At 41.5% G+C, this 13,803-nt stretch overlaps 10 non-coding genes across 10 annotated transcripts; all 10 read right to left on the reverse strand.

Moving 5' to 3' along the window:
• Window positions 1–2,548: 2,548 nt before the first annotated feature.
• TRNAV-UAC (transfer RNA valine (anticodon UAC)) lies at window positions 2,549–2,621 on the reverse strand. The gene has a single exon. It is a non-coding gene; the product is annotated as a tRNA-Val (tRNA).
• Window positions 2,622–3,267: 646 nt separating this feature from the next.
• Window positions 3,268–3,340, reverse strand: TRNAV-AAC (transfer RNA valine (anticodon AAC)). The gene has a single exon. It is a non-coding gene; the product is annotated as a tRNA-Val (tRNA).
• A 589-nt stretch (window positions 3,341–3,929) lies between these two features.
• On the reverse strand, window positions 3,930–4,002 carry TRNAV-UAC (transfer RNA valine (anticodon UAC)). The gene has a single exon. It is a non-coding gene; the product is annotated as a tRNA-Val (tRNA).
• A 646-nt stretch (window positions 4,003–4,648) lies between these two features.
• TRNAV-AAC (transfer RNA valine (anticodon AAC)) lies at window positions 4,649–4,721 on the reverse strand. Its single transcript has one exon. It is a non-coding gene; the product is annotated as a tRNA-Val (tRNA).
• Window positions 4,722–5,008: 287 nt separating this feature from the next.
• Window positions 5,009–5,081, reverse strand: TRNAV-UAC (transfer RNA valine (anticodon UAC)). Its single transcript has one exon. It is a non-coding gene; the product is annotated as a tRNA-Val (tRNA).
• A 646-nt stretch (window positions 5,082–5,727) lies between these two features.
• On the reverse strand, window positions 5,728–5,800 carry TRNAV-AAC (transfer RNA valine (anticodon AAC)). The gene has a single exon. It is a non-coding gene; the product is annotated as a tRNA-Val (tRNA).
• Window positions 5,801–6,086: 286 nt separating this feature from the next.
• Window positions 6,087–6,159, reverse strand: TRNAV-AAC (transfer RNA valine (anticodon AAC)). Its single transcript has one exon. It is a non-coding gene; the product is annotated as a tRNA-Val (tRNA).
• Window positions 6,160–6,806: 647 nt separating this feature from the next.
• Window positions 6,807–6,879, reverse strand: TRNAV-UAC (transfer RNA valine (anticodon UAC)). The gene has a single exon. It is a non-coding gene; the product is annotated as a tRNA-Val (tRNA).
• Window positions 6,880–7,525: 646 nt separating this feature from the next.
• On the reverse strand, window positions 7,526–7,598 carry TRNAV-UAC (transfer RNA valine (anticodon UAC)). Its single transcript has one exon. It is a non-coding gene; the product is annotated as a tRNA-Val (tRNA).
• Window positions 7,599–8,244: 646 nt separating this feature from the next.
• TRNAV-AAC (transfer RNA valine (anticodon AAC)) lies at window positions 8,245–8,317 on the reverse strand. The gene has a single exon. It is a non-coding gene; the product is annotated as a tRNA-Val (tRNA).
• Between the last annotated feature and the right edge of the window lie 5,486 nt (window positions 8,318–13,803).

The raw sequence follows: 13,803 nt of genomic DNA on the forward strand, positions 1-13,803 counted from the left end.
AAGTCACCAGTGATAGGTTGTACATATGCCCTGCATTTTCATTGTATAACTGTGTACCAGGTTATGTCTGCCATCCAAGCGAGGTCGTTGGAGTTTCACCAGGGGGAGAGTGTAGCCTGGAGCTCCCGTGGCTCCTGGAGACCCCCCTCCCCTTGAGCAGCTCGGTCGCGGGTGCCGACAGACCCGACGGCTGCTTCCAAGGGTGGGGGCTGGAGCAGGGAGCAGCGCGGCTTCTCCTGCCTGCGGCCGGTTGCCGGGGACGCGATCGGGCGGTTGCTAAGGCCGCGATCGCGTCTCTAAGGTCCCGGCGGCCGGACAAGCAGGGCGCCGCCATTGAGGATACTGTTGCGCATGCGCAGGGATGCGTAGGCGCAGGGACAGCCCCCGAGACAGGGATAGCTCACGCGAGAGCAGGGAGAGCTGAGGGAAGGTCGAGGCAGCCCGGGAAAGCTTGCGCAAGCGCAGTGAAGGTAGGGAAAAGCCCGCGAACCCCTAGCCTACCAGGGAAGGCTCTGAGCTGGGACTATATATCCCAAGAGCCTTTGCGAGCCCCATGTGACCCCAGGGAGCCAATAGGGCTTAGGAGACCCCTGGGAAAAGAGATACATTTGGCGGGCTTGCAGCACGTTAGATTAGTCAGAGACCGGAGCAGCCCAGGGAAGGAGGTAGGGTACAGGAGTCAGGGACTCCCTGTACTAGGCCAGCACCCCCAGGGCTCGAGATAGCTCAGCTCCCCAGTAAGGTGAGTGTTGCCAGGGGCAGCCCTCGGGTTAGGGACCCTGCCACTTACATTAGTGGGAGCTGGGAAAGGAAGGTTACGCAGAGTTGGAGTCAGGGAGCTGTGAGGGAAGTAAGGTGCGGGGAGCGAGAGCAGCTCCTGCACCCCATAGGTACCCACACCCCAGGTAGGCCCCAACTCCCCACTAGGTTAGTGGGTAAGTGCTGAGGGAGGCCCAAGATAGGGACGCTGCCCTCAGTGTAGTGCTGCATTGTCAGAGTCACGGCGGGCAGTGCTGTGAGGTCTGACAGGCAGGCACCTTGTTGCGCAGCACGTTGACTGCCAACCTCCAGTGAGCTACAGCTTGCTGCTGTAGGCGCTGGGACTAGTCAGAGAGTAGTGGGTCTGGAGAAGGGCTATAGCTGTTCTAGTCACCTTGAGGTAGCGCTAGGGGTAGGATGCCTGAAGGGATAAACTGGTAACTGAGAGCAGGAATTCTGGAGAGGATCTGCACTAGGCTAGCCAACAGTAGGTAGACGCCCAAGTACTGCATGGAAGAGTACTCTAGTCCATTCCAGATCACTTACCGAAGGGACTTGGGTAGTTAGGGGAGTGGGATAAGTCATTACCCCTGCAGGCCCTAGGAGTTCCCCAAGCCACTACAGGTTGCTGTACTACAGGGACAGGCCCTAGGTTAGGGTTCCTGTCACGTTAGTACCATTTATATAGATAGGGACACAGCAGACGCTGCGGTTCCTGTGAAGCGGTCCGCACGTGCAAGGAGTTCGGTTGGATCAGACGGATTCATCACACGTCTGACCCTTTGAGAAGTTTGTTGCTGACCCGAGCACCGGAGTGCTCGGCAGGTATTATACCATCACATGTGCACCAACAGGCCTAGAGGTTCTTAGTGACTGCGCAGTCACCCATTGACTATCTCTGTAGGAGTACGGGACATTGGGTGGGGTTCTTGGGACACTGGGTGGGATCACCTAGTGTTTGGGAATCGTCCTGCGAGACGTCACTGTTAGTGTCTCACCGTGAGAGAGACACAGGTTATCATTATTATTCGTTAGTAAAGTCCTTCGTTATATAAAGCACTGTGTATGGTATTATTGATTGTCCTGCGAGGAACCACTCCCCCTCTGGTGGGAGCCATCGCAGGTGGAGGCGCTGTACCGAGAAGATATTGTAAGTGATCACCCCTAGTATAATTACCCCAGGTTCCCCGTGGCGGAAGCTCAGCCCTCCTGTGAGCCAACAGGTAATGCACCACACCTGAGTAACAATATATGTTTCCTGCACTCACACAGTAGAATCTGCGATTGGGTGGGGGAATACCCGTTACAAATATATATTTCAAAAAGTACAAAAATACATAACCAATATTTCTGAATTCAAGATTTTCGTTGCCGTCACAATATCTTGTATGAAAACTTACATTTATGAATAAAAGACAAGACAACTGAATAGTTCTACTGGATTTTGAATCCAGGAACTTCTGCGTGTTAAGCAGATTTGATAACAACTACACTGTGGAACTCTTAAAAATGTTTCGTGAAACAGCATTTCTGTCCGCAAGAAAGCACATCTGATTCATTTGTGTGTACTTGAAATCTTGCTTAAATTGAGCTTACGTTTTCTGTTTAATAATATATTTTACAAAAAGTACACTTCAACAAACAAGCATCTTACTTGATTTGGTAAAGATAAAATGATCTAAATGAATACTAAATACATAACCAATATTTCTGAATTCAAGATTTTCGTTGCCGTCACAATATCTTGGTTGAAAACATACATTTATGAATAAAAGACAAGACAACTTAATAGTTCTACTGGGTTTTGAACCCAGGACCTTCTGCGTGTAAAGCAGACGTGATAACCACTACACTATAGAACTCTTAAAAATGTTTTGTGAAACAGCTTTTCTGTCCGCAAGAAAGCACATCTGATTCATTTGTGTGTGCTTGAATCTTGCTTAAATTGAGCTTACGTTTTCTTTTTAACAATATATATTTCAAAAAGTACACTTGAACAAACAAGAATCTTACTTGATTTGGTAAAGAAATAATAGTCTAAAAGGATAATGAAACCATAACCAATATTTCTGAATTCAAGATTTCCGTTGACGTCACAATATCTTGCATGAAAACTTACATTTATGAATAAAAGACAAGACAACTGAATAGTTCTACTGGATTTTAAATCCAGGAACTTCTGCGTGTTAAGCAGATGTGATAACAACCACACTGTGGAACTCTTAAAAATGTTTTGTAAAACAGCTTTTCTGTCTGAAAGAAAGCACATCTGATTCATTTGTGTGTGCATGAAATCTTGCTTAAATTCAGCTTACGTTTTCTGTTTAATAATATATATTTCAAAAAGTACACTTGAACAAACAAGAATCTTACTTGATTTGGTAAAGAAAAAATAGTCTAAAAGGATACTAAAACCATAACCAATATTTCTGAATTCAAGATTTCCGTTGCCATCACAATATCTTGTTTGATAACGTATATCTACACATAAATGGCAAAACAACTACATAGTTCCACTGGGTTTTGAACCCAGGACCTTCTGCGTGTTAAGCAGACGTGATAACCACTACACTATGGAACTCTTAAAAATATTTCCTCAAAAAGCTTTTCTGTCCTCAAGAAAGCACATCTGATTCATTTGTGTGTGCTTGAAATCTTGCTTAAATTGAGCTTACGTTTTCTGTTTAATAATATATATTTCAAAAAGTACAAAAATACATAACCAATATTTCTGAATTCAAGATTTTCGTTGCCGTCACAATATCTTGTATGAAAACTTACATTTATGAATAAAAGACAAGACAACTGAATAGTTCTACTGGATTTTGAATCCAGGAACTTCTGCGTGTTAAGCAGATTTGATAACAACTACACTGTGGAACTCTTAAAAATGTTTCGTGAAACAGCATTTCTGTCCGCAAGAAAGCACATCTGATTCATTTGTGTGTACTTGAAATCTTGCTTAAATTGAGCTTACGTTTTCTGTTTAATAATATATTTTACAAAAAGTACACTTCAACAAACAAGCATCTTACTTGATTTGGTAAAGATAAAATGATCTAAATGAATACTAAATACATAACCAATATTTCTGAATTCAAGATTTTCGTTGCCGTCACAATATCTTGGTTGAAAACATACATTTATGAATAAAAGACAAGACAACTTAATAGTTCTACTGGGTTTTGAACCCAGGACCTTCTGCGTGTAAAGCAGACGTGATAACCACTACACTATAGAACTCTTAAAAATGTTTTGTGAAACAGCTTTTCTGTCCGCAAGAAAGCACATCTGATTCATTTGTGTGTGCTTGAATCTTGCTTAAATTGAGCTTACGTTTTCTTTTTAACAATATATATTTCAAAAAGTACACTTGAACAAACAAGAATCTTACTTGATTTGGTAAAGAAATAATAGTCTAAAAGGATAATGAAACCATAACCAATATTTCTGAATTCAAGATTTCCGTTGCCGTCACAATATCTTGTATGAAAACTTACATTTATGAATACAAGACAAGACAACTGAATAGTTCTACTGGATTTTAAATCCAGGAACTTCTGCGTGTTAAGCAGATGTGATAACAACCACACTGTGGAACTCTTAAAAATGTTTCGTAAAACAGCTTTTCTGTCTGAAAGAAAGCACATTTGATTCATTTGTGTGTGCATGAAATCTTGCTTAAATTCAGCTTACGTTTTCTGTTTAATAATATATATTTCAAAAAGTACACTTGAACAAACAAGAATCTTACTTGATTTGGTAAAGAAAAAATAGTCTAAAAGGATACTAAAACCATAACCAATATTTCTGAATTCAAGATTTCCGTTGCCATCACAATATCTTGTTTGATAACGTATATCTACACATAAAAGGCAAAACAACTACATAGTTCCACTGGGTTTTGAACCCAGGACCTTCTGCGTGTTAAGCAGACGTGATAACCACTACACTATGGAACTCTTAAAAATATTTCCTCAAAAAGCTTTTCTGTCCGCAAGAAAGCACATCTGATTCATTTGTGTGTGCTTGAAATCTTGCTTAAATTGAGCTTACGTTTTCTGTTTAATAATATATATTTCAAAAAGTACACTTCAACAAACAAGAATCTTACTTGATTTGGTAAAGAAAAAATAGTCTAAAAGGATAATGAAACCATAACCAATATTTCTGAATTCAAGATTTCCGTTGCCGTCACAATATCTTGTATGAAAACTTACATTTATGAATAAAAGACATGACAACTGAATAGTTCTACTGGGTTTTGAACCCAGGACCTTCTGCGAGTAAAGCAGACGTGATAACCACTACACTATAGAACTCTTAAAAATGTTTTGTGAAACAGCTTTTCTGTCCGCAAGAAAGCACATCTGATTCATTTGTGTGTGCTTGAATCTTGCTTAAATTGAGCTTACGTTTTCTTTTTAACAATATATATTTCAAAAAGTACACTTGAACAAACAAGAATCTTACTTGATTTGGTAAAGAAATAATAGTCTAAAAGGATAATGAAACCATAACCAATATTTCTAAATGCATGATTTCCGTTGCCGTCACAATATCTTGTATGAAAACTTACATTTATGAATAAAAGACAAGACAACTGAATAGTTCTACTGGATTTTGAATCCAGGAACTTCTGCGTGTTAAGCAGATTTGATAACAACTACACTGTGGAACTCTTAAAAATGTTTCGTGAAACAGCATTTCTGTCCGCAAGAAAGCACATCTGATTCATTTGTGTGTACTTGAAATCTTGCTTAAATTGAGCTTACGTTTTCTGTTTAATAATATATTTTACAAAAAGTATACTTCAACAAACAAGCATCTTACTTGATTTGGTAAAGAAAAAATGATCTAAATGAATACTAAATACATAACCAATATTTCTGAATTCAAGATTTCCGTTGCCGTCACAATATCTTGGTTGAAAACTTACATTTATGAATAAAAGACAAGACAACTGAATAGTTCTACTGGGTTTTGAACCCAGGACCTTCTGCGTGTTAAGCAGACGTGATAACCACTACACTATAGAACTCTTAAAAATGTTTTGTGAAACAGCTTTTCTGTCCGCAAGAAAGCACATCTGATTCATTTGTGTGTGCTTGAATCTTGCTTAAATTGAGCTTACGTTTTCTGTATAATAATATATATTTCAAAAAGTACACTTGAACAAACAAGAATCTTACTTGATTTGGTAAAGAAAAAATAGTCTAAAAGGATACTAAAACCATAACCAATATTTCTGAATTCAAGATTTCCGTTGCCATCACAATATCTTGTTTGATAACGTATATCTACACATAAAAGGCAAAACAACTACATAGTTCCACTGGGTTTTGAACCCAGGACCTTCTGCGTGTTAAGCAGACGTGATAACCACTACACTATGGAACTCTTAAAAATATTTCCTCAAAAAGCTTTTCTGTCCTCAAGAAAGCACATCTGATTCATTTGTGTGTGCTTGAAATCTTGCTTAAATTGAGCTTACGTTTTCTGTTTAATAATATATATTTCAAAAAGTACACTTCAACAAACAAGAATCTTACTTGATTTGGTAAAGAAAAAATAGTCTAAAAGGATAATGAAACCATAACCAATATTTCTGAATTCAAGATTTCCGTTGCCGTCACAATATCTTGTATGAAAACTTACATTTATGAATAAAAGACAAGACAACTGAATAGTTCTACTGGATTTTGAATCCAGGAACTTCTGCGTGTTAAGCAGATTTGATAACAACTACACTGTGGAACTCTTAAAAATGTTTCGTGAAACAGCATTTCTGTCCGCAAGAAAGCACATCTGATTCATTTGTGTGTACTTGAAATCTTGCTTAAATTGAGCTTACGTTTTCTGTTTAATAATATATTTTACAAAAAGTACACTTCAACAAACAAGCATCTTACTTGATTTGGTAAAGATAAAATGATCTAAATGAATACTAAATACATAACCAATATTTCTGAATTCAAGATTTTCGTTGCCGTCACAATATCTTGGTTGAAAACATACATTTATGAATAAAAGACAAGCCAACTTAATAGTTCTACTGGGTTTTGAACCCAGGACCTTCTGCGTGTAAAGCAGACGTGATAACCACTACACTATAGAACTCTTAAAAATGTTTTGTGAAACAGCTTTTCTGTCCGCAAGAAAGCACATCTGATTCATTTGTGTGTGCTTGAATCTTGCTTAAATTGAGCTTACGTTTTCTTTTTAACAATATATATTTCAAAAAGTACACTTGAAAAAACAAGAATCTTACTTGATTTTGTAATGAAAAAATAGTCTAAAAGGATACTGAAACCATAACCAATATTTCTGAATTCAAGATTTCCGTTGCCGTCACAATATCTTGTATGAAAACTTACATTTATGAATAAAAGACAAGACAACTGAATAGTTCTACTGGATTTTGAATCCAGGAACTTCTGCGTGTTAAGCAGATTTGATAACAACTACACTGTGGAACTCTTAAAAATGTTTCGTGAAACAGCATTTCTGTCCGCAAGAAAGCACATCTGATTCATTTGTGTGTACTTGAAATCTTGCTTAAATTGAGCTTACGTTTTCTGTTTAATAATATATTTTACAAAAAGTACACTTCAACAAACAAGCATCTTACTTGATTTGGTAAAGATAAAATGATCTAAATGAATACTAAATACATAACCAATATTTCTGAATTCAAGATTTTCGTTGCCGTCACAATATCTTGGTTGAAAACATACATTTATGAATAAAAGACAAGACAACTTAATAGTTCTACTGGGTTTTGAACCCAGGACCTTCTGCGTGTAAAGCAGACGTGATAACCACTACACTATATAACTCTTAAAAATGTTTTGTGAAACAGCTTTTCTGTCCGCAAGAAAGCACATCTGATTCATTTGTGTGTGCTTGAATCTTGCTTAAATTGAGCTTACGTTTTCTTTTTAACAATATATATTTCAAAAAGTACACTTGAACAAACAAGAATCTTACTTGATTTTGTAATGAAAAAATAGTCTAAAAGGATACTGAAACCATAACCAATATTTCTGAATTCAAGATTTCCGTTGACGTCACAATATCTTGTATGAAAACTTACATTTATGAATAAAAGACAAGACAACTGAATAGTTCTACTGGATTTTAAATCCAGGAACTTCTGCGTGTTAAGCAGATGTGATAACAACCACACTGTGGAACTCTTAAAAATGTTTTGTAAAACAGCTTTTCTGTCTGAAAGAAAGCACATCTGATTCATTTGTGTGTGCATGAAATCTTGCTTAAATTCAGCTTACGTTTTCTGTTTAATAATATATATTTCAAAAAGTACACTTGAACAAACAAGAATCTTACTTGATTTGGTAAAGAAAAAATAGTCTAAAAGGATACTAAAACCATAACCAATATTTCTGAATTCAAGATTTCCGTTGCCATCACAATATCTTGTTTGATAACGTATATCTACACATAAATGGCAAAACAACTACATAGTTCCACTGGGTTTTGAACCCAGGACCTTCTGCGTGTTAAGCAGACGTGATAACCACTACACTATGGAACTCTTAAAAATATTTCCTCAAAAAGCTTTTCTGTCCTCAAGAAAGCACATCTGATTCATTTGTGTGTGCTTGAAATCTTGCTTAAATTGAGCTTACGTTTTCTGTTTAATAATATATATTTCAAAAAGTACACTTCAACAAACAAGAATCTTACTTGATTTGGTAAAGAAATAATAGTCTAAAAGGATAATAAAACCATAACCAATATTTCTGAATTCAAGATTTCCGTTGCCATCACAATATCTTGTATGAAAACTTACATTTATGAATAAAAGACAAGACAACTGAATAGTTCTACTGGATTTTGAATCCAGGAACTTCTGCGTGTAAAGCAGATTTGATAACAACTACACTGTGGAACTCTTAAAAATGTTTTGTGAAACAGCATTTCTGTCCGCAAGAAAGCACATCTGATTCATTTGTGTGTACTTGAAATCTTTCTTAAATTGAGCTTACGTTTTCTGTTTAATAATATATTTTACAAAAAGTACACTTCAACAAACAAGCATCTTACTTGATTTGGTAAAGAAAAAATGATCTAAATGAATACTAAAACCATAACCAATATTTCTGAATTCAAGATTTCCGTTGCCGTCACAATATCTTGTTTGAAAACTTACATTTATGAATAAAAGACAAGACAACTGAATAGTTCTGACCAAGGAGGCGCGAGCTTCCCCCCCCCCTCTCCTATGAACCCTCTACATAAAGACATACAAATAACAAGAGGACACATATATGGAGGTAAAAGGCCGCGGCTTATTTATTAACACCAATGGGGATAGCGTACCACCTGTCCACGCCAGAATGCTCAGAGCTGGGCAACGCAAAGGGGGCACCCGGAAGTACGTCCCGGTGACCTGCCCCCTCGCTTCAAACCCCCCGATAACCAGCCCCGAGCCACTTCTGGGGAACAAGCACCTACCCCCCCCCCCCAACTGCCGCCACCAACGGGCCTGTTTAACCCCCTTAAATCAGACCCGTACCGCCATACCCCTTATGACCTCTTCCAATCCTTCCTGTAACTCATTATTAAACATGTCCACCCCGACATCCGACAACTGTACCCCATCTTCCCTAAACCATCCACCCAATTTAAAACTAAACTGCGGGTGACGAATGACCCAACCCCCACATTGAACCACGAAATTCCCCACCTTCCTGTTTAACCTCTTCCTCGTCTTGTTAACTTTCCCCGGGATACGTGCACCTTTCCAAACCAACCTGCATATTATCTCGGACCAAACTAATTGCACCCCTGGCCAAAACGTTAACATGCGCGCCAAATCTTGCTTAATCTGCTGAAATAAATCAATCGACCGCAATTTTGCCACATCATTACCCCCAACATGAATAATGATGATATCCGGTGCCCTCCTACCCCTGGCCCTAGAAATTAGCAGCGGAAAAAGCCGTCCCCACCGCATCCCTCTCATCCCCCACCACGTTACCTCCACCTGCTCCATACTCAACCCTAAATTCTTTCCGTAGGGGCGCGAATTCGCCCTCTTCCCCGCCCAGTGTACCATTGAATCTCCCACGATCCAAATTACCACGAAATCTGAGGAGGCAAAAACATGGTGGAAAAAAGAAAAACAACGGCAAAGTGTTTAATCTAGCGCAACATTCTCCCCTACCAAATCCGGCCTGATGTATGTCCGGTAACTGTCTGACTTCCAGCGCCCAATCCTCCGTATCTTTGCTACCGCGAGCACAATGCGTGCTGCTTCCGTCGCTGCCCCAATGCGAAAAGAATGCGTTCCATACTGCCCCCCTTCTAACCCTTGCTGCTTGAGACACATCCAAAAGACCCGCAAATATTGAAACCTTGACAATGCCCCCCCGTTCTGGTGCACTAACAGTGGACCCCCTTGTTCTGGCCTAATGGCCAAATAATCGTCCAACACTTTTGCTGGGCACACCACACTTCCAGGCAAGCCCTTCAACAAGATCCACGCTCCATTTCCTTTCTGATCCGTTTTAGACCTCCGTACCAGCAACCTCACCAAACCTTCTCCTAAATTTACGTCAGCCCGCTGCAAGCCACCCCCTCCTTTCTAGGATACACAAACCAATTCACCTGCTCGCAGAGCTGCAAAAAATGCTATGATGAATGTGACCTTAAAAAGTACTGCCTCAAAACTGGAAGAGCATACCACGTCTGTGGCCCGCAACAAACCTTCCAAAATTACCGGCATCACTGGTCTTCTGCCATCCCTGCTAGTTATCCCTTTAACCATGCCTGCTAGCACCTTCCTTACCACAAAACACTTGGACACATCAACCCTACCATTCAGCCTAAGGAAGAACGATATACCCGCCATCTTTCTCCCTTTGGATCCACCAGCTAAACCCTTTTCCCTCAAACTCATCATGTGACCCAGCAAAATGTCTACCTCCGAGATCTTTTCTCCAGCCAACCTTTCTGCCTCCCGAAATTCTCGCCAAGCAGCCACATAAGCACCCCACGTACCCGGGGCGAGAGACGCCTTGATTAAATCAATCACACCTCCGTTACCAGATCCCACAAGACTGCTGGGCACCGTTCGGCCTGGGTCTCCGCCCCCGGTGCCAACCTCCGAAACAGCTCCATCTGCAAACGTGATAATGCATCAGCAATGTTGTTCTCCACCCCAGGAACATGCCTAGCCTTGAAACCTATATTAAGCTGTAAACACCGTAACACAAAATGCCTCAACAGAACCAACACTGGTGGGGACCGTGAACCAAAATTATTCACAGCCTCCACCACACCCAAGTTGTCGGACCAAAACATCACCTCCCTGTTAGCAAACTTGTCCCCCCAAAGATGTACAGCCACTAGTAAAGGGAAAAGTTCCAAAAATGTCAGATTCCTGATAAGCTGAGTCCCTCGCCAATGCTCTGGCCATTCCTCCGCACACCAAGCTCCATTAAAATATGCACCAAACCCTACTGACCCAGCCGCATCCGTAAATAGCTGCAGCTCATCGTTCCGCGCTGGACACCCCCTCCACAATGTCCTTCCGTTGTAACTCTGTAAGAATTCTTGCCACACCGCCAAATCCTTCCGAATATCTGTTGTGACCCGAATGAAATGGTTGGGACGCCTTACCCCCGCTGTAGCTGCTGACAAGCGCCTGGAAAACACCCTTCCCACAGGCATAATGCGAGCTGCAAACACCAAATGGTCCATCAAAACCTGAAACTGTCTTAATGAGGCCTTCCTAAGAAGCATGAAATCCTTTATCATACACTCCAAAACAACTAACTTCTCAGGAGGTAACCTATATTCCCTGTTCACTGAATCAATTACTATGCCCAGAAAACTGAGAGTGGTCGTGGGTGCCACTGTTTTTTCATTCGCCAAAGGAACCCCAAATTCGCGCGCCATGGCTGAAAAATGAAAAAGCCACCTTGCGCACAAATCAGACCCCTGCGGACCAACGAAAAGGAAATCATCCAAATAATGTATGATCCCTGCTGCCTGCACCCTTTTGCGGACCACCCACTCCAAAAATGTGCTGAATGTTTCAAAATAAAAACAAGACAATGCACAACCCATAGGTAAACAAAGGTCAACAAAATAACGCCCTTCCAACATACAGCCCAATAAATTAAAACAATCTGGATGTACCGGCAAGAGTCTGAAAGCTGACTTAACGTCTGCCTTCGCCATCAATGCCCCCTGCCCCATCCTTCCCACCAAAGCCGCCGCTTGATCAAAAGTGGCGTAGCTTACGGAGCATAAGTCCCTATCTATCCCATCATTAACTGACGACCCTTTCGAGTAAGACAGATGTTGAATTAACCTGAAAGCCCCCGCCTCCTTTTTCGGAACCACTCCCAATGGTGACACCCTAAGATTTTTCAGGGGCGGGGAAAGGAAAGGACCCGCCATTCTGCCCAACTCAATCTCTTTATCAATTTTTTCTTTTGCCACATCCCCATTCAACCTGACCGTCTTCAAATTCCTCTCGCCCCCCGATCCCTCCTGATACTCAAAGGGGATCCTGAATCTTTCCTTAAACCCCTCTCGTAATAAGCTAGCTGCCCGTCTATTGGGGTATTTTTCCAGCCAAGGCGCCATTGCCTCTGCTGAAACTGGCGTTCCCGCCTTCCTGAACAGCCTGCTGTCCTGCTCCCTTGAAACCCTTACTATCTTTCTTAAAGCACTTTGATTTGGGATGCTGACCCCCGCACCCAGTGCAAGTATGTTAGAATCTACAATTCTCAAAATTGCATCTTGACTCGTTGTAACGCCAACATACCCCCGACTGCTTCCCACCTGCACGCCCTCTCCCTGATGTGCGCACCTGAAAATGCTCCCGCCAGACCCCTTTGAGGCTATTTGACCCACGAAAGGACGACCCCCCGTGTTTCTGAAACGCTTTTCTAATCGTATCCTGAATACTTAAAAAGCGCCAAGCATAAATGCGGATCCTTTTCCCCCGCAACGCCCGCCAAAATCCCAAATGCCTGCGACCAATTACTGAACGTGCGAGGAAAAAGACGCTTTTCCACATCCTCTCCACACCCAAAGACACCTGAGCCAACTCTCCACCAACTGTTCCACGGTTGCTCCCCCCGTCAAGCACTGAATCTGACCTCCCCTGCCGCTCACTTGACTTGCATGCCTCCACAGCTTGCTTAGTGGATAATAACGTTGTCATCGGCAATAAAGCTAACTGAACGCCCTTAACCACCGCACTAATCATTCTTGCCTCAGCATCGCCCGCTAACCCCAACTCCAACACCTGTGGCCCAGGGGAGCTAACAATGCCCGGCAAGGTAACACTCTTATTTCCCAAACAAGCAACTCTTTTTCGCTTACCCTTCGATGCCCCAGTCCCCGGCGGTGTTTTGAACCGCCTGTCGGGACCTGCCCCAAGACTCTTGTCCTCTAAGCCTCTGACAGCAAGCTCAACCCGAGGCCCGGACCGCTTGCGAGCCGTGGACGACGTACCAGCGCCACAAAGCGAGGTCGACCGCGTCCCGGCCGTTCCAGATTTACCTGTAAATGAGGAAGCAAATATTAAACCCCCAATTAATCTAACCTTCATTCCTGAATAAACTCTTATTTTTTTTTTTTTTTTTTTTTTTTTTTTTTAAAAGGACCAATCCTTTAGCTACGTTCTCTTCTAGGCTGGGACCAAACCCCCCAACCTCTTTTTTTTTTTTTTTTTTTTTTTTTATTACCAACCATCCTTTTCCAGCCTTCCTTTCACCAGTAACCGGCTATGGCGAGCATGTCGGCCCCCTCCCAAAATCCCCCTCTTTTTTTTTTTTTTTTTAGGGGAGAAAGGGAACACTTAGCCACCTACTGCTCGCCTCCATCCATGCTCTTGTTTTTTTTTTTTTTTTTTTTGTTTTTTTTTTCTTTAAGGTTGGGACCCATGTCCCACCCCTGTTTTTCCAGGGACCCATGTCCCACCCTTGTTGTTTTTTTTTTTTTTTTTTTTTTTCAGGGACCCATGTCCCACTCTTGTTTTTTCCAGGGACCCATGTC

This window comes from Ascaphus truei, chromosome 18, assembly GCF_040206685.1.
Source record: "Ascaphus truei isolate aAscTru1 chromosome 18, aAscTru1.hap1, whole genome shotgun sequence".
Classification (NCBI taxonomy): Eukaryota; Metazoa; Chordata; class Amphibia; order Anura; family Ascaphidae; genus Ascaphus; species Ascaphus truei.